Source organism: Giraffa tippelskirchi, chromosome 2 (genome assembly GCF_054371585.1).
Source record: "Giraffa tippelskirchi isolate mGirTip1 chromosome 2, T2T-mGirTip1v1.2.pri, whole genome shotgun sequence".
Classification (NCBI taxonomy): Eukaryota; Metazoa; Chordata; class Mammalia; order Artiodactyla; family Giraffidae; genus Giraffa; species Giraffa tippelskirchi.
In genome coordinates, this window is record NC_137276.1 from 202527277 (window position 1) to 202547900 (window position 20624).

The 20624-nt window shown below is 39.8% G+C and overlaps 1 long non-coding RNA gene and 1 pseudogene across 1 annotated transcript; both read right to left on the reverse strand.

Annotated features, from left to right (window-relative positions):
- Positions 1-1404: 1404 nt before the first annotated feature.
- On the reverse strand, positions 1405-19902 carry LOC145531022 (uncharacterized). Its single transcript, XR_014072125.1, has 3 exons — positions 19643-19902; positions 2668-2807; positions 1405-1691 (listed from the first exon to the last, which is right to left on the reverse strand). It is a non-coding gene; the product is annotated as an uncharacterized LOC145531022 (long non-coding RNA).
- LOC145531017 (peptidyl-prolyl cis-trans isomerase FKBP2 pseudogene) lies at positions 19041-19464 on the reverse strand (annotated as a pseudogene).
- Positions 19903-20624: the final 722 nt, after the last annotated feature.

A 20624-nucleotide genomic window follows, 5' to 3' on the forward strand; every position in this document is an offset into this window, starting at 1 on the left:
AGGGAAGCAACTGTGGCAGGACCTGCCTTTCTGCAGAGGCTGCTGGTGTTGAGGTATCCATCCCCAGGGCGTGTGGTTGCATGAGCAACCCGGGAAGCCTAACCCTTGCTTTCTGCCATCTTTGTGGGTTGCCCTTGGGAATAGACTGCTCCTCTTGAGTAACTGGGCTCACCTGCTCACCAGCTGCGTGTAGGTGTGACTAATGGGGAACTGTGCGAGGCCTCAGTGCCCCCAGGCCTCTTTAATAGAGGAAACAGTGGGAGGAGGTTATGCAAGGAACCGCTGGGTACCTGGGTTGCTCCAGCCAAAACACCCTCTGCTGGGGGCCGGCAGCCTGGGTGGGACAGATGCTTGACCCCAAGGGCTCGGTTCCAGAGCCACTCTGCGGGTTCTCTTCCTCCCTGTGTCCGTGGCCTGGTGCGGAGACCAGTCAGCCCAGCTTCTCTCGCGTTGGTATGTCTGAAACCTTGCTTTTGCCCTCACCTCAGCTCAACACCCTATGCTGTCTGGCACTCTTCTGCCACTTGGAAGGGAAGAGGTTAAATGAAGGCCATGTGCCCGGCTTGGCCAGCCCAAGACAGAAGCACCTGTCCTGGGAAAAGGGGTCGTGAAGGGGAGATGTGAGATTCTGGGGACCAGGTTGGTTCAGAAATGTGTGGGGGAAGGAACAGGAGTGAGCCCAGTCCACAGGCTCCATGGGGAGGCATGGCCTGTGTTTAGGTGTTGGGGAGCAGCAGATGTCTGAATTGATCTGAACCTGACTTCCCTGGGGCCAGGTGCATGTGGAGAGGTAACCTGACCAGGCTCACGGCTGCCTGTCTTGGAGGGTGTCCCCCTCGGCAGTGAGTCCTGGTTTCCAGGGCTTTCCTGTCCATGCCAAGGGGCTTTCCCAACCGTCTTGGCCAGGTTCCCATATGCCATTTGTCAGCGGGCAGGAAGGAGCTCCATGTTCGTCTGGGAGAGTGTGTGTAGACATGGATGGTTTCTTTTAAAACGGCCTTGGAAAGGGAAAGGAGTGTTCTCTCCAGGGCCCAAATGGGCATGACTAAAGATCTGGGCCAATAAGAAGAGGTATTCAGCTTCCCAACTTGTGGCATCAACTCAGGATAACAGAGATGGTCACGCCTGCTTGTAGTCCCCCATCTCACCCCCATCCCATATTCGGTTCCCTACACCCAACTTGATCTGGCCGAGTTGCTATATAGCACAAGGAGTTCAGGTTGGTGCTCTGTGAATACCCAGAGGGGTGGGAATGGGGTTGGGGTGGGAGGAAGCCTTAAGAGGGAGGGGATATACATATACTCATGGCTGATTCACATTGTTGTAGGGCAACCGACACAACATTGTAAAGCAATTATCCTCCAATTAAAAATAAATTTAAAGAAAAGATACAAAGACAAAAAAGGAGATCATCTGGCCTGTCTTGTTCCCAGAGGTCCAGTGGTGTGTTCCTCTGTCAGCTTGGGAGGAAGCCACAGACTCAGTCTCCCCAAGTCCATCTTCTCTCTTTCTCCTGGGACTTCTCAGCATTCCCAGAGGCTGCCTGCAGGGGGGTTGGGATGTGTGGGGTGACCGGGCTCTTTCCCACCAGGTACCTCAAGTCCAGCTCTCAGATCATCCCTTCCGCGGCAGCCTCCGTCAGGGTTTTGCAGTTTGTGCTTGTTGATACTTATTTTGTGGAGTGGACACAGCTGTGCATAGAGAGCAAGTTGTCAGCACGGTGGTTCCAGCTCACCCTCCTTCTGGTGTAGCGAGGCTGCTGGAAGACCCTTCCTCCCCTCCCTCAGCCAGAAAGACTTCCTAGAATTTGTAGACATGGACCCTGAGTCATCTGAAGGGGAAATGGGAGGTAGGCCAGAGGAAAGGGAGAGGGGGTGTGGCACTACTAGACAAGTGCTGGTTTTTGTAAATTGGGGGCAGGCAGAGGGAGGGCGTCCTAGGGGAAGGGCAGCCTCACTGTGCACCCCGCCCTGCCCTCGGGAGGTGGGGAGAGTCCAGGAGGGGAAGTGAGCCTTCCCCTTCTGTGTACCAAGTGAGCCGTTTGTTGTTCCCCTCGTGACATTTTGGTACACTGGTTTGCTACTCGTGGGACAAAACAAGAGTCGTTTCAAGCCAAGCTGTTGTTGTGGAAACTTTTTTCAATGTCAGTTTTGTATTATATCTGAAAGAATGCTTCATTTCGTTCGATTGGTGTTATCGTGGTAGAGAATAAGATAGTATGACTTGTCATTTTTTTTTTTTTTCTGCCAGGAAATTGGCACTGCCTCTGTTGTTGCCCCCAGCCCCGCCTAAATCCTTCCTCATTCCCAGGGTGGGCTTGCTAGGCACTGGGCAGCCCCCTCCCTGTCAGCCTCTCCCACAGTGGCTCCCGTTAGAACCAGTCTTTGTGATTCCCCTTAACGGCTGCAGGAAAGTATTTTTGCCAAGTGGACTCTTGGTGCTCTGCGCCCTTGCCTCTTTGCTCACCTCTTGGGACATTTTGTAATGTTTTCTGGGTTTTGTAAAACCTTTTGACTCTGCCAAAATGGTTTCTGCAGCCACCTTTGGAAATAAATGGTCACTAATTTGTGTACTTAGCATCATGAATTTTAGTCTCAGGTGTTTCTGAGTTCTAAGATCTCTGAATGTAAAGGGACCCTCACCATGGAACTTACTGTTAAATGTTACCTTCATTTACTGTCATTAAAAGATGTATGAGAAAAAAAATAGACATCATCTTTCCATTCCACAGTGGAATCTTTGTATTTCCAAGAATACATGTAGAAGAAAATAAAGATGAATATTTTCTACTCTTGGTATCTCTCCCACTATCTGAAAAAAAAAAAAAAAAAATCAGGAAACTACCAATGGTTGTTTCTCTAATTACAGTGGACCCTGTGTGTGTGTCTGCTCAGGGGTATACATGAGTGTGTGTTTCTTTCCACAGAACAACACAGATTAAATGAAAGAAGAATCAATTTACTTATTTAACCGTAAACCAATCCTCACTCGGACTCCCTGCACCCCACCATTTCCTCTAATAGCTTTTACTTAAGTTTCTGCCCCATGAATCTCTAGTTTTATGCAATATATTTTCCTTTAACTCTTGAGACAATAAAAATGTCTCAAGATTTTCCAAATTATGTGTTACAATGCAAGCATTACAAAGGAATTTAGAACTTGAAAACTTTGCTGTTTAGCAAAATTTTAAATAAATGAAAAAAGTAATGATAAACACTAAGTTCTACATGTATATATATTTAATATTTGTGAATTGAACATTGTACCCAACCAAAATTCAGAGATAAGAAAGGCATCTTTAATGTAACATCATATTTACACATGTTTCTGCCATTCTGAGAATTACAATATTCTTTTACTTAAGAAAACCAAACTCCCAACATGGTTCCTTGAATCTCTCATCAGAAGGGATTAGCATACAAGTTTTCTTGACCTGAAAAGTAACCTTTAGCTGACAAATGCTTGTAAGGAAATGAAAAACAGCAGTGTTTCTACTCTTATCCGTTTTTTTCTGATCTCTTCTGATGTAAAAATATTTCTGCCTTCAAAAAACTATTGTTTTACATCTGCATATGTTAAGGAAAGCTTTAAATAATTAAGGTGTTTCCTGAAGTGAGCATACATATAAATTTAAAATTTAAGGCTAAGCAATAAAGCATTCTCTTTGAATTAAACTGACTTGCTGACATGATTCATTAAATCCTTAAAAATAATTCAAACTTCAAGAATATATACTAATGAATATTTCCTACGTAGCTCGCAAATTAATTTGGAAAAGTCTACAAAGAAATAGCTATCAATATAGAGATACTGATAAGGCACGAAGGTTCATGCTTTTACTCTAAAAAGTTGATTAACACTTGAAATATACATGATTGTATATATTTTGAGTATATAATTAGGAACCTCACAAAGCCAATGATTTCACACAGGTAGATTTTCCATTGTTCTAAATTTACCCTTAAATTCCCCAAGACATACATTTATTGAAACAATTGTTACTAAAGGAAGCAGAGAATATAAACATTAAGATGGCTTACTCAGAAATACCTAAGTTTCATGCAGTTTTGTTACCTTTCATTTGGCTTAGTGACTCCAGCCAAATGAAGTCAGCCTCATCAATGGTTCAAAAAGTAATTGAAAAGTGTCAAGAAGTTAGAAATTCCACGAAGATACTTACTATATATTTATTCCCTAAGTAATACTTTTCCCAGAAAAAAGACTCTTTTTGCATATATGTAAATTATTCATATTTAATTTGATTAAGATATAACAATATTTATGAATCTGAAGATACTAAATTGATTCTAAAAATTAGATTTTAAAGAGATTTTTGAACTCCTTAGTTAAAAATTAAGATAATGATGTACAGAGTTGTGGTTTATATGAGTTCCTTAGGTCGAGCAATTTGTATTTAAAATAAGAATACAAGATATCTTTTTCTTTCAGTAAAGATATTTATTAGATGCTAGGTTTTTAATATGACACTAGCTAGGCATTAATATGCCCATTTTTGTAACTGAAGTGACTAAACCTCAGGTAACTGTCCAAAAATTATATGATTAGTGAACAGGAAAAGCACAGTTTTGAATTTAGGCTTGCTGGACTCTGAAGACTGTATTTCTTCCACTAGATTAGATTTCCTCCTACTTCTGATATTTTTCTGTGAGACTATAGGCAATTTTGAAAATATCCAGCCTATGATTTATTAAATAACAAATACAAACTGATTTATGATTAATGCATTATAGACTAGGTAGGATAACATTTTGGGAAACCAAATTGACAATAAGCAGCAGATACTTATGGAAGTTATTGGGGACAAACTTTCTGGAAACTTCCTACCTCAGTACCTAGGAAGGGCCTGAATGTTGCTGGACACAGCTAGAACCAGATGATTGAATGTAGTTAAAGAAAAAAATATATATATATATTCAATGACACTTGTGAATGATGGCAAACAAGACGTTTTGCAAGCGATGCCATTGTGATAGAAACAGGAACCATGATACTAGGGTCTTGCAGTGAGAGAGAGAGATTGGGCTCAACTCCAGAAACAGCCAGCCATCCCAGGTGTTATTTGTGATAAAGAACCCTCCTGCCAATGAAGGAGACATAAGAGACGCAGGTTTGATCCACTGGTCAGAAAGATCCCCTGGAGGAGGGCATGGCAACCCACTTCAGTATTCTGTCTTGGAGAATCCCATGGAAAAGGGAGCCTGGCGGCCTACAATCCATGGGGTTGCAAAGAGTCAGACATGACTGAAGTGTCTTAGCATGCACACACGCCAGATATAGCCTGGGTAAGTGGGAATTTGCAACCAAGAGCAGGATGTGGGTCATTGTATTGAAAACCGCATGGAAGCAACAGTGGTAAGGGGAGATTCTGCCTAATACATCCTATCAGAAGTCTTGCTGAAGAAAGGGCTGGGTGATCCGGCATCAACTGAGGGATGATGGAAGATGTGGAACCCAATGAGCTATCAAATTGTGATCAGAAACGGAGGATGAGGAATTCTAACTAAGCCAGCTTACCAGGATTCTTTTTAATATGGACAATACAGAGACAAACAGGGAAGTCTGTAAGATTGAAGGCCTAGTGGGGAAAGTTCAGGGCAGCCTAAGCAGATTTTGGTCGAGGAGAGATCCTTTGTCAATGTCTTTGGGACATTCTGTTCCACCTTTTCTTTCTGTTCTCCTTTGTATCCTGGCATCTCAGAAACCTGCTTTCTCCACAAGGCTGGAACTGTAGTCACCAGCAGCTCTGGGTGTAGTTTTTCAAGATAAAACAAAATCAGTTTTCAACAACCCTCCCTAACTCCCACGATTCCTACTTATAAAGCTATTTGGAAAGTAGACTAATCTGGCTTGGACCATGTGTCTATGCCCTGGGTGAATCACAATTGAGCAGGGGTACAGAGAGCTGGGATAGGCTGTGCTTGGGTCAGATGCTCATCCTTCTGCCCATCATTGTTGCTAGGAAAGTACAAGAATGTAAACAACAAATAAGCCTGCTCACTTCAAAACCCTTTCCCCTGGGGAATGGCACTGTCTTGGAAAGACAAGACAATAAATATGTACTGAGTGCTGAAGAATTGATGCTTCTGAACTGTGATGCTGGAGAAGACTCTTGAGAGTCCCTTGGACAGCAAGGAAATCAAACCAGTCAATCCTAAAGGAAATCAACCATGAATTTTCATTGGAAAGACTGATGCTGAAGCAGAAGCTCTAATACATTGACCACCTGATGTGAAGAGCCGAATCATTGGGAAAGACCCTGATGCTGGGAAAGATGGAAGGTAAAAGGAGAAGGGGGTGGCAGATGATGAGATGGTTAAATAGCATCACCTACTCAATGAACATGCATCTGAGCAAACTCCAGGAGATAGTGAAAGACAGGGGAGCCTGGCGTACTGCAGTCCACGGGGTCACAAAGAATTGGACACAATTTAGTGACTGAACAACAGTAACAAGAGCAAAAATAATATTTCCTCCTTGCTTGAAAAAATTAAAATGCGTTCTAGTCATTGTAGCCAAAAAACTTTAAATTGTGAAATGAAAATATTTGTAGTATGTATGGCAAACTATACTTAAGAAGGATGCTAAATAAAAGAGAAAGTTTTTATACATACAACATCCATTTTAATGTAACAATCACTGTTTGTTATCACCTAGCATTCCATTTTTCCCTCATCCTCATAATTACCCAATCTTCAGATTGGTGTCGACTCCTCCACAGTCAAAGTGAGATCCACTTCAACCTCTAGGCCTGTACTTGATTGTCTCAGGGAAATCCCACAGTGATTAGTGACCCAGGCCTAAGTCAATCAGTGCATGGCCTGTGCCAGCCCCAGGGCTCAGGAACCACCATGAACCTTAGGAATTCACCAGGGGGAAATTGGAGAGTTTTTCTGGGATGACAGGAAAGAGGTCATCTGAGTTTTTGTGAGAGAGAAATCAGGGAGAAAACACTGTTCTCTGCTCTGCCAGATATCTTGATGTGTCGATATGTGAAGCCTGGTGCTGCTAGTGGCATTTTGCAACCATAAGGGAAGCTGGTCTTATGGCTAAGTCCACATCCTGAGAAGGACACTGCTACTGCTAAGTCGCTTCAGTTGTGTCCAACTCTGTGCGATCCCATAGACAGCAGCCCACCAGGCTCCGCTGTCCCTGGGATTCTCCAGGCAAGAATACTGGAGTGGGTTGCCATTTCCTTCTCTAGTGCATGAAAGGGAAAAGTGAAAGTGAAGTCACTCTGTCATGTCCGACTCTTAGCAATCCCATGGATTGTAGCCTACCAGGCTCCTCCATCCATGGAATTTTCCAGGCAAGAGTACTGGAGTGGGGTGCCATTGCCTTCTCCTAGAGAAGGACACAGCTGGAATGAAACCAGAGCCACTGTATTAAGAGAACTGGAGTTTGTCTTGCCACTGTGTATTCAGCTATCTACACAAATATGTGTGTCCTTTAGATCTGTTATTTGTGACCTTTGATTTTGTTATTTGTATTGCATAACATCCCTAGACCTGAAGCTTTCATTACAGTATTGTTACAAACAATATAAATGGTCAACCAAAAAGGAGTGAAGAATAAGATTTAAAATATCCACTCGAAGAAATATTTTGGAGACATTAAGTTTTTATATCACGATGACTATGTAGCATTTGTTGTTGTTGTTCAGTTGCTCACTTCTGTCCGACTCTTTGCAACCCCATGGACTGCAGCACAGCATGCTTCCTTGTCCTTCACCATCTCCTGGAGCTTGCTGAAACTCATGTCCATTGAGTCATGTCCATATACCAATAGGTTATTTTAAAATTAAATATAGTTTGTTTATATTGTATTACCTGAACTTTTTGTTGTTATTTAGTCGCTAAGTTGTGACTTATCAGTCAACATCTGGCAGTCGTATTATGTTTCATATATTCTGACACTAGCATAGTCAGGCATCTGAGGTCTGACATCTTTAGGGTGAGATATTCCACAAAGGGTCTACCTAGAAATGCTCATGCTTTATTTTTTTTAAAATAAGCTAAGTGTTTTTATGGGAATATTTGTTTGATGTGTTAAATACATACTGTCTTATTGGAGCAGGGCATATGATTGAACGTTTTCTTGTGTGACTCTGGGCCATCATTGTGCATATCAATTTTATCATGTATAGTCAAGTAATTATCTGAAGAGATGTTTGCCTCAAGATGCTATCCCTTTTAAAATCTTGGGTCAGTTTGATGTGTTTACTTTTTATAATTACTTTGTGTATTTTACGGTTCCTCTAACTTGTCCCTCTCCATCTGCCTGTCAACTTTCATTTCTTGCTGATTGTTGATGGCCTGCCAATATAGTCATGGCCCCTTTTGATTTTATGCATCTAACCTGTTCTAGATTAGAAAGTCAAATAGGCACACTTTTTAGAACTGTGTTTGAGGAAGCAGTCAAGAGTTTTTAGTAAGAAATTTGTCTAACATAACAAGTTCTGGAACAGAACACTGAGTTCTTTTGTTTGAACTGTACAAATACCTAAGATAGAGTCAGGAAAAACTATCACACCATTTTCTAATTACAGAATAAAGAGATCATTTGTGTGTGGAAGGAATTTTTCTGTTATATATCTTAAAATTAATGGGATTGTTTTGAACAATGTTTATATTGAGTTAATTTGAATTTTGCCCTGAAGTAAGCTTGTTGCCAAGTGACATGTAGATGTTAGATCTGTGATGAGTCTTCAGCTAAAAAGCTCATTAGTCAAGATGACAAGATTCTTCAATTCACTGGGGTGCACACCAGTTTCAGTGGTGTTTCTTAGCTGTTCTCAGCTAAGAATGGAGCTGGTCTGTTATCAGTACTGTTTTCATAGTGCCAGGGTTTTCTAAATGAAAACATCCAAGTAAATGTGCTCCTTTCCTGTCACTAAAATTATACATTTTTCAGCTGAATGGGTTTTTGAAAGAAAAATGAACTATTGACTAAATGTATTTTTAAAAATCTGCAGTGTCTTGAATTGACATCTTTGGATTGAGTATCTTGAGTCTCAGTGGATAGTATTTATTATGACATCAATTTGAAGCACCAGGAAAACCATACGGAACTGATAGCTAAATGCTTTCTTGATGCTTTAAATACAATTATTTTTATAGTTATCTTTAACGTATCTACTTTGCTTAATAGCAGCTTTTAGTCATTGTTCATCCATCAGCTAAAGCACATAATGTACTGTTTGGTGTAACAGTGTCATTAGAAGCAAAATCTTTGCTATCTTAATTTGCTAACTCCAATTTTGCGATTTTTAACCAGAAATGCATACTTGTAAATAGGATCATAGAGAAATATTTCACTTAGAGAAATTAAACCAGAAGCTCTTAAAATAAATGTCTCAATTGTCCTTTTTCAAGAAGGATGAAACTTTGTTTTGAGAAGTCTTATAGACTTTGAGCCTCTAAACACAAAAAGGAAGGGGAGGATTCTAGAGCTCTCTGGTTTATAAGGAAAGTATTTGCTTCATGGAAAATTTCCCTCAGACTCAGTCCATATGGATTATCCTTTAAAATGTTTTCATCAGTTTTGCCTTTCTGCCTTCAATTGAAATAAGCCTAACCCTTGGATGTTGCTGAATTTATAGCTCTAGTAAAACAAACTCTTCTCACATTTCCTACACACAATTGGGTTTCTTAGCTGCTCGAAAGATTTGAGCTACAGTACTTTGCTTCATTATTAAAGACATATGATGCCTGTTGTAAAGATTCCCCCTTTACAACAGAGCTGATAAAAGAATAAAGAATTTCAAGAATCTGTATATCTCGAAAATAAGTCCCAAGGTATCTTTCTTTCATTTTTTTTTTTAAGTTGTAGGAGAGCTTGCAAAATAATTTCCATTTTTATTTAGCTTTGTACTTATTGGAAGCTGTGTAAGAATACAGCATTTGCCAGATGAAATTATTTGCCTTATGAAATAAACATATGTTCTTTTACTTTTTTGGCCACAGTTGATGATATTAATGAAACATTCCTAAAAATGGGAATTTGATGTCAGTCCTAATCACAACCCTTACAGGTATAGTATTATTCCAAAGGGAGCAAATGTGGTTTACTCCTGAATGTTTTGCACTTTATACCAGGTCAAATTTTTGCACAGTCGGTTGTGAAGTGTTTAAGGATGACAGCTTTCATCCATCCTAATGCCTTAATGTCAGTCCAGTGGTTCTGTGATCAGAATGTCTTTGTATTAAGTCTATCAAATTGCCAGGCCCCTTGCAAGCAACTTTGGAACAGAATGTGCAAGCTGCAATGAGGTACTTTGTGCTTGTATGTCAGGGGGAAAAGGCAATTTTAATCTAGATGTGCCCTCTTATACTGGGCTGTGTAGCTTCCTACAGGTGTATAAAATGGCTGAAAGATTCCTTTTGTTAGCGCAAAGGGATAGCAGCTGAAATAAAGAGGGGGAATGAACAAGGGTAAGACATCTGTTAGAAATCAGCCTAGAAACAGGAGCTGGCAGTGTTCCCAAAGCGGTTTTTCAGCTTCTGTAGCTGATCATTGATGAACTTGGATCTAACTGACACAAGGGAGAAAAGCACATTCTAGAATTTAGCATTTAAGTCCTTCAACTGTCTAAGTCATAGGTGATAGAGCTATACAAAGAAAGTGTTATAGCTATACAGATAAAGTGCTGTAACTGAAAGGATATGTTTTCAATAAATACAGAATTTTATTTGTGATATGGTCCCCAAATTTGCAGAAATCCCTTTGTGTCCCAGCCTTAAGCCCAGTGCATCATAAAGACTCATGTTCATAGAAAGTGTTCAGTTAAGTACTTGTTACAAGTAACAGTTTCAAACTGCTGCTCAACTTGCCCCGTCCACGTTTATGGTATGATTGACTATAGAAGATGCTTCTCTTTAACTTTCTGTCTAAATATAGGCTGAAGTAGACTTCAAAGAGAAAGAATGTAACAGATCTTTAATTTTATAGAGGAAGAAAGTTGGGCAGGTAGAAGTGGAACATTTTGGTAAAAGTCACAAAGGTAGAAGCCAAGGTTAAAAATTAAGTTTCTTAAACCTCGATATTGTGCTCTCAACTTTTAAAATAACTGGAATGTATCCATATTTTTGACTATACTAAGGGATTAGAGAATAATTTTTATATATTATTCTGAAAATAATAAACAATGTTTACTGAGCATATTATTTGACAGGCACTATTCTTTATATATATCATTGCAGTAAATCCTCATAGCAATCCTATAAAGTAACATTATCTCAATTTTACAAGTACTATTTCATATATAAGAAATATGGCTATGTTTATTGTTGTATATAAATATATATTTGTATCTATTTCTTTCTATGTACCTATGTATGTATATATCTCTCCACCTATCTTCCATCTATCTGTTTTTGTGTCTACAAAAATAAGTAAATGCAGAGCTAGTTAAGAACAGATATAGTCTATAAGAAGACTATGAGACTATGAAAGAAGACTCACTCTATTTCTCCCCATAAAACAACACACTTAGCCAGAAGTTAAGCTTAAGCAAAGAACAACAAAAATACTAGGACTGAACAACAGTATCTCAGATTGTATATCTTTATTTTGAAAACAAACAATGCTTCCCAGGTGACACAGTGGCAAAAAAATCTGCCTGCTGATTCAGGAGACACAAGAGAAGCAGGTTCCATCCCTGGGTCAGGAACATTTCTGGGAGTAGCAAATGGCAACCCACTCCAGTATTCTTGCCTGGAGAATCCCATGGACAGAGGAGTTTGGTGGTTACAGCCCACAGGGTTGCAAAGAGTTAGACATGACTGAGTGACTAAGGATAGATACATGCATGACATACGCAACCATTGCTCTGATTTTACCATCACAAGTTAGTACTTTCATGGTCTTCTTGCCCTGCTAATTTATCTGGGTCAGAAGTAATAAAAGTGTAAATATTTATGGCTGCTGCCACTGTGTCTACTCAGCACAGAATGATGGCTCTTCATTGCTACCCATCTTGTAAAATCCTAATCAAAATAGTGTGTCAATCTGGGAAAGTAAGTTACTTGGTGAGGAAGATATTTTAATTTGGTAAGACAAAAGAAAGCCCTTGGATATAGTTGAGCCTGGAATGCAAGCAATATTTTTAGGAATAGGGCTGGGGTTAAGCTAAGTGTTATGATGGGTACGCTTCAGAGCAACAATCTGCTCCTGACCTTCATAGAAATAGAAATATGATATGTAATCTTTGTGCCTCGGTTTCTTTGCTCAACATAGTGTTTTTTAAGAGATTCATTCATTGTGTCACATGTATCAGTTTACTTTTCATGTTATTATTGTATTGAATACATAATACATGACCAAACCACACACTGTTTTATGTATTCCTGCCGAGAAGCACTTAAACAGTTTCCAGTTTGGGGATGCAATTGACTAAAACAGCTATAAACTTTCATGTATGAGTTTTTGTGTATAAAAATACTTTTAAGTTTTCTTCTTGGTAAATATCTACAGAAGGAATTGCTTTGACAAAGTAAGTTAATGTTTAGCTTTATAGGAAATGCTAAACATATTTCCTAGGTAGTTCTACTATTTTACCCTCTCATCAGCAATATGAGTGTTCTAGCTGCTTTACATCCTTGCTAACATTTGGGCTGATCAATTCCTTCAATTGTTTCTAATTGATGTTGATGTGGTGTCTCATTGTAATTTAAGTTTGCATTTTTCTGATGACTGATGATAGCGAGGCTCTTTCTGTGTGCTTATTCCACTTGAATTTGTTCTTTTGTGAAGTATCTTTCAATATTATACTAGTTTAATATTTTATTTTTCTGTTACTGAATTGTAGGAGCTCACATATTATGGACTCAAATCACTTGTTGGGTATTGTTCCAGCCTTTTCATTTTCTTATGGTATTTTTTGAGGAACCGGAGTTTTTAACTTAAAGTCCAATGAATTGTATTTTTTCTTGTTAATGCTCATTTTGCCTTTATCATAATCTATCCAAGATTCCCAGAAATATTTGTCTATGTTTATTTCTAGAAATGTTATAGATTTGGACTAATGTTTTAGGTCTGTGAATATCTCAAATTAATTTTTTTATTATTGTGAGATAATGGGTATTAAAGTTAATATTTTCTCATACTTTTATTCCATTTTTTCCAGATCACTTGTTGATAAGAATTTCCCCTATTAAATTGCTTGGCTGTGTGTTATGGAAAATCAGTCTCTTTCTGCATTTTCTTTTCACTTCCACTAATCTATTTGCCTTGGATCTAATCTAATCGAATCTAATCTTGCCACTAATCTAGTTGCCTTTCTACCAACATTGCCTTGTTTTGATTACTGTAGATTCATAGCAACCAAAAAACAAATAGGAACACTATTTTTGCCCTTATTTCTGCTTTCTGGTGTGCCACCTTTGGCTATATACTTTATCTTTCTTTAAGGAGATAGAACAAAAAATTTAGCTGTCATGACATCTTATACTTAGTAACCTAAAATTCCAGCAGTAGTTAGGTTGGGCTTCCTGGATACTTCAGCGGTAAAAGAATCTGCCTGCAATGCAGGAGACTTGGAGATGGTGGCTTCAATCCCAGGTCAGGAAGATCCCCTGGAGGAGGAAATGGCAGCCCACTCCAACAATCTTGTCAGGAAAATCCCATGGACTGAGGAGCCTGGTGGGCTATAGTCCAGGGGTCACAAAAGTGTTGGACACGACTCAATGACAAAACAACAACTTAAACTTCCAGCTACATTGGGCACATAACCAGGCTTCTGAACTATAGCAAGAGATAATTTGACAGCTTACTTCATTATTCCATAATAGGTAATATCAAAGATCTTCTGAGGTAGACACTATCAAAATTTTTCATATTCCACTTTGATGTAGTCAGTTAGTTTACACTTTAACCCACTTCAGTTCAGTTCAGTCGCTCAGTCGGGTCCGACTCTTTGCAACCCCATGGACTGCAGCACACCAGGCTTTCTTGTCCATCACCAACTCCCAGAGCCTCCTCAAACTAATGTCCATTGCGTCAGTGATGCCATCCAACCATCTCATCCTCTGTCGTCCCCTTCTCCTCCCACCTTCAGTCTTTCCCAGCATCGAGGTCTTTCCAGTGACTCAGTTCTTCACATCAGGTGGCCGAAGTATAGGAGTTTCTGCTTCAGCATCAGTCCTTCCAATGAATATTCAGGACTGATTTCCTTTAGGATCTCCTTGCAGTTCAAGGTACTCTCCAGGGTCTTCTCCAACCTCACAGTTCAAATCATCCCCTCTTCAGCTCTCAGCTTTCCTCATAGTCCAACTCTCACATCCATATATGACTACTGGAAAAACCATAGCTTTGACTAGACAGACCTTTGTTGGCAAAGTAATGTCTCTGCTTTTTAATATGCTGTCTAGGTGGGTCATAGCTTTTCTTCCAAGGAGCATGTGTCTTTTAATTTCATGGCTGCAGTCACCATCTGCAGTGATTTTAGAGCTCCCAAAAATAAATCTTTCCCTGTTTCCATTGTTTCCCCATCTATTTGCCGTGAAGTGATGGGACCAGATGCCATGATCTTAGTTTTCTGAATGTTGAGTTTTAAACCAACTTTTTCGCTCTTCTCTTTCACTTTCATCCAGAGGCTCTTTAGTTCTTCTTCGCTTTCTGCCATAGGGTGGTGTCATCTGCGTATCTGAGGTTATTGATATTTTTCCTGGAAATCTCTTGATTCCAACTTGTGCTTCATCCAGCCCACATTTTGCAGGATGTACTCTGCATATAAGTTACATAAGCAGGATGACAGTATACAGCCTTGGCATACTCCTTTCCTGATTTGGAACCAGTCTATTGTTCCATGTCCAGTTCTAACTGTTGCTTCTTGACCTGCATGCAGATTTCTCAGGAGTCATGTCAGGTGGTCTGGTATTCCCAACTCTTTTAAGGATTTTCCACAGTTTGTTGTGATTCACATAGCCAAAGGCTTTGGCACAGTCAATAAAGCAAAAGTAGATGTTTCTCTGGAACTCTCTTGATTTTTGGATGATCCAACAGATGTTGGCAATTTGATCTCTGGTTCCCTACAAGTATCAACTCCTGAAAATGTGAATCTTTAAACTTTGTGATAGACTCTTAATTATAAACTTGCTTAAAATAATAACAAAGAGGAAATATTAGTTTATATAACAGAAAAATCCAGAAGAGAGCCAGCTTTAGGAAGAGTGTCATAACTGCTGTATCGGTCTTTCTCCTCTCCCCATCCCCTCTTCCCATCAGTTCTATCCACCTCTTCACTCTTTTATTTTCTGTGTTGGTTTCAATCTCAGGCAAGCTTTCACTATATAGAGGCTGTTGATGGCTCTTGGTTTATCAACTTAGCTTCTCTTTCCAGTGATTTCTGAGAGTCTTGGGCTTAACTCCCAACGGTCTGAGCTACTCATTGTAAATGTGTTTGACTGGATGTGTTTACTTATCATCCCTCAGAGCAGGGTGAAATGGGGCCAGAGTTACCTGAATTACTTTGCAGGCAAAAATAGAGTTCATAATTGCCACAAAAAAGGGGGAAAATGCAGGCTGAACAGACAAAAACAAGAGACCATTACTATAGTTCATGATACCAGAGTTAAATTAGATGACTATGTTGAAGTAATTATTTTTAAAAGAAATTTCCTGTCATAATTTTTCCTTCTACTCTTTACCTTTTGTCCCAGGACACGAAGACACCCAGTTTCTTCTTGCAATGTAACTCAAGAGACCTTGAATGTAAAATGAACCCCCAAAGTTTATCTTAAAACACTGAAGTTATTTTATGTCAAAACTTCTGATACATATGGTTTAACACAGTGTGTATTTTTTGACTTTTCAATAGCATTTCCTGGCCACTAACGATAGTGGCATGAATGCATTGCTGTGCTATAAGCAGTTCTAGGCTGGTTTTCAATAGTTTAAAATGTAATTTCTCTGAAAGAAATTTCAGATAAAAAATTGGCATTCTGATCTCCGCAAGTATGCTTCATTTTTATAGTGATTAAAAAGGTCCATTTAGTTGATTTGTCAGCCTTGTAAGAAGTTTCTGTTAGACACTCATCCAAGTGTGCTGGCAAAGGGCCATATTATATGGATAAAAGGGGAGGAGAGTTTAAATCTTTTTGAATAATTTTTTAGTCTCTGATGCAAATCACCCAAAGTCCACATATAAATTAACTCCAGCATTACCTCAAGGTTAAACAAACTTGTTTTACCATCACTTTTGATCTCTAGACAAAATGGATTTACGTTTCTGTGAATCCATGTAGCTACAACCATAAGTCACTGTCCTCAGAATATTTTAAGGGTTTTCTTCAAATATTATTGCTCAATAAAAACATGCTAGAAAATGAATCATCATGCCCACAGTAAACATCTCTGTTTAGTGTTAAAAACTCACCTTTCTAATTTCATAGTCAAGGCCTGAGAGTCCCTGGATAAATTGGACCCCACTCCAGATGGTGTGTTAAGCAATCCATTCTACTTGGCCAGCATTTAGCTCAGAGACCAGCAAACTTAATTATCCTCTCCTTATTTGTAGAGTTATTTCACCTTAGAACCTTCTAACTCCAGAACACATCATAATGTAACAGAACTCTCTGGAAAACTCATTTCTCTTATGGCCATTAGCATCTGTTTTTTCGACCTCCTTCTTGCTTGCCCTCAGCATCTGTTTGCAGTCCTTCCGGCCCCTTTCATGGTAGCCAATTATTTTACAAAGACCCCTTTCCCTCCCCTTTGTTGTTGAAAACATCACTTTCTATCTCTCTACTCCCTTTTTAAATTATTTTAAGTATATTTCTAAATATGAAAAAACAACTAGAAGATCATTTTTCCAAGAGATGCTATTGAGAAGAATAATCAGCATCATGCAAGCTGTTTCTTTCCCTCTTTCCCCTGGTAACTTCTACACTGGCCTTCACAGATTGTTCACTTGCGGAGGGAAATAAGAGGAAGGGCTTCTAGTAGCAAACAGGTTGCAACCCTTGTAATCCCAGCGGGACATCCAGGTCAATGAAAAAGGGAAGCAGAGATCTTCAATCACCTCTTGGATCTCTGTGGGTCCGTAGTTCTCCTGATTTCTTTGGTCCCTGTTTTCCGGTGCTGCCTTGGGGTTCTTCCAGACATCTAACACAAAGATTCCTAAGATCTTCCTCTGATGATTGCTTCTTCTTTGATGTCCTGGGTTTTCCAGGACCTGCTGCTGATAAAGTGACCTTGTCCTGTTCCTCTTCTATGCAATATTGCTTTCTCATACCTGTAGCTCTTGGTCAATGCATTAGACTTGTTGTCCAAAATGAAACACAAAACATTTCTGCTTGTTTATAAAATAGTTTCTTATAAATTACACATAGGCATTCCATTATCCTATCATGAAACTTGATTCTCTATTATGTGCCATTATCCATATAAGAAGTAGCACAAAACAGTGGGTAGATATCATAGGTCTTGATGACAAACTGCCTAAATTCAGGTCCTAACAAAGCCTTTGACTGTGTGGATCACAATAAACTGTGGAAAATTCTGAAAAAAAATGGGAATACCAGACCACCTGGCCTGCCTCTTGAGAAACCTGTATGCAGGTCAGGAAGTAACAGTTAGAACTGGACATGGAACAACAGACTGGTTCCAAATAGGAAAAGGAGTATGTCAAGGCTGCATATTGTCACCCTGCTTATTTAACTTATATGCAGAGTACATCATGAGAAACGCTGGGCTGGAAGAAGCACAAGCTGGAATCAAGATTGCCAGGAGAAATATCAGTAACCTCAATAACTTCATATATGCAGATGACACCACCCTTATGGCAGTGAGCTTCCCTGGTGGCTCAGATGGTAAAGTGTCTGCCCGCAATGCAGGAGACCTGAGTTCAATCCCTGGGTTGGGAAGACCCCCTGGAGAAGGAAATGGCAACGCACTCCAGTATTTTTGCCTGGAAAATCCCCATGGACTGAGGAGCCTAGTAGTCTACAGTCCATGGGGTCACAAAGAGTGGGACACGACTGAACAACTTCACTTTCACTTTCACTTATGGCAGAAAGTGAAGAGGAACTAAAAAGCCTCTGATGAAAGTGAAAGAGGAGAGTGAAAAAGTTGGCTTAAAGCTCGACATTCAGAAAACAAAGATCATGGGGAATAGATGGAGAAATAGTGGAAACAGTGAGAGACTATTTTTTTGGACTCCAAAATCACTGCACATGGTGATTGCAGCCATGAAATTAAAAGATGCTTACTCCTTGGAAGGAAAGTTATGACCAAGCTAGATAGCATATTAAAAAGCAGAGACATTACTTTGCCAACAAAGATCCATCTAGTCAAGGCTATGGTTTTTCCAGTAGTCATGTATAGATGTGAGAGTTGGATGACGAAGAAAGCTGAGCACCGAAGAATTGATGCTTTTGAACTGTGGTGTTGGAGAAGACTCTTGAGAGTCCCTTGGACTGCAAGGAGATCCAACCAGTCCATCCTAAAGGAGATCAGTCCTGGGTGTTCATTGGAAGGACTGATGTTGAAGCTGAAACTCCAATACTCTGGCCACCTCATGCGAAGAGTTGACTCATTGGAAAAGACCCCGATGCTGGGAAGGATTGGGGTCAGGAGGAGAAGGGGATGACAGAGGATGAGATGGCTGTATGGTATCACCGACTCGATGGACATGAGTTTGAGTAAACTCCGGGAGTTGGTGATGGACAGGGAGGCCTGGTGTGCTGCGGTTCATGGGGTCGCAAAGAGTCGGACACGACTGAGTGACTGAACTGAACTGAACTCCAGTCATCACCAGCTGTGTGACCTTAGAAGAGCTACTTAATCTCTTTGTACTTTGGTTTCCCAATCATAAAATAGATAAAATATTAACACTCAATCAAATGTTATTGGAAGAATTTAGTGTCTACAAACCTTGTCTAAAATCCACAAGACTGGAAGTACCCTGGAATTAAGACATTTTTCTTTTTTTTTGGGAGGGGAGTGGTTTAAGGTTTTTTTTTTCTTTCTTTAAACAGTCTGGTCCCTGATGGGGGCCTCTCCACCGCCCCTCTTCAGTTTGGCTACAGTTCTGTACATCGCTCGATTTTGAGCCTGCTCCACCTCGAACACCAAGGTAGCACCACCTGAAATCCTTGGGGGAGCTCCCTGCTCCCCATACCCCAGATCTAATGGAATCACCAGCTTCCGCTTTTCCCCCTCACACATCCCTAGCAGCCCCTGGTCCCAGCCCTTGATGACCTGGCCTGTGCCCAAGGAGAAGACAAAGGGCTGGTTCTTGGGCGGGCTGCTGTCAAACTCTGTTCCATCTTCTAGCTTCCCTGTGCAGTGCACGTACAGGACGTCCCCTTTCCGCGATTTGATGGGACAGTGGTCTACCCATTTCTTGACTCTGATCTGAAGCTTCCATTTGCCCTCAGCCCCTGTGGCCATGATCAGGGTGCTCAGGCATATGGACAGTACTGTCAAGACCCAGCTCAGCCTCATCTCTCTCCTCACCACGCCCCCCATTTTTATTTTTTAAAGAAAGGTTAAATAGAGTCTATGTATCACACAATACCCCAATACAGAGTTTGAGCAGTAGAGTCAAACATATTAATTATTCTATAGGAAAATATACAGATACTCTCACTAAATTTAATTTAAAAAGACTAGGAATACTCACATAGCTGTTCAGGTAAAGTTTTTCCATCAAATGACTTTAAGTTAGGTCAGGTGTTGCTGTCAAATGAGTTGTGAAAAATGTGTTTCAGCTGGAATTGCCTGAATATAGTGTTTATCCAGGTGTTTAGTACATAACAGGAACTTTCCTAGTAGTTCAGATAGTGAAGAATCTGCCTGCAATGCAGGAGACCCGAGTTCAATCCCTGGGTTGGGAAGATCCCCTGGAGAAGGAAATGGCAACCCACTCCAGTATTCTTGCCTGAAGAATTCCCATAGACAGAGGAGCCTGGTGGGCTACAGTCCATGGGGTCACAAAGAGTCAGACATGACTGAGTGACTAACACTTTCACTTTCACTTCATACATGGTAAGTTCCTCAGACATTATCTACTTTTTATAATTACTAATATTATTACTAAGTCAAAACATTTATTGTGTCTACCACACGCTATTTATTCTGACATGTTATTGTCATATGTCATAATGAGCTACTTGATTGAGGTCAGATCCCCTTCCTTCTCATCAGACTCTGTGTAATTCATTCTTTTTTTTTTTTTTTAAATATTAAGTAAACCCTTTGGAACTTGAGGACAGAGACGCCAGAAGATCTTTTTCTAACAAAATTTAAAAAATTTTCTGCTCTGGATAACTTTAATAATCAGATATGGACCTTTTGGTTTATTTTTTAAAATTTTTGTTGTGTGACAAAATTGTAATACATATACAAAGTATACAATGTGATGATATATGTATACAGAGGTATGAAATTAGCATATTCCCACAAAATTAGCATATTCATCACCTCACATATTTTTTTTTTTATGAAAACATTTAAGTTTTATTTTCTTAGCAAATTTTTATTATACAACAGTGTCACCAACTATAGTCACCATGTTGTACATTAGACTCTAATCCTGAGGTGGTAATGGCTCCAGGTAGAACTGGAAATGGTTGCTAATCCCACACTGAAAGAAAGTAAAAATG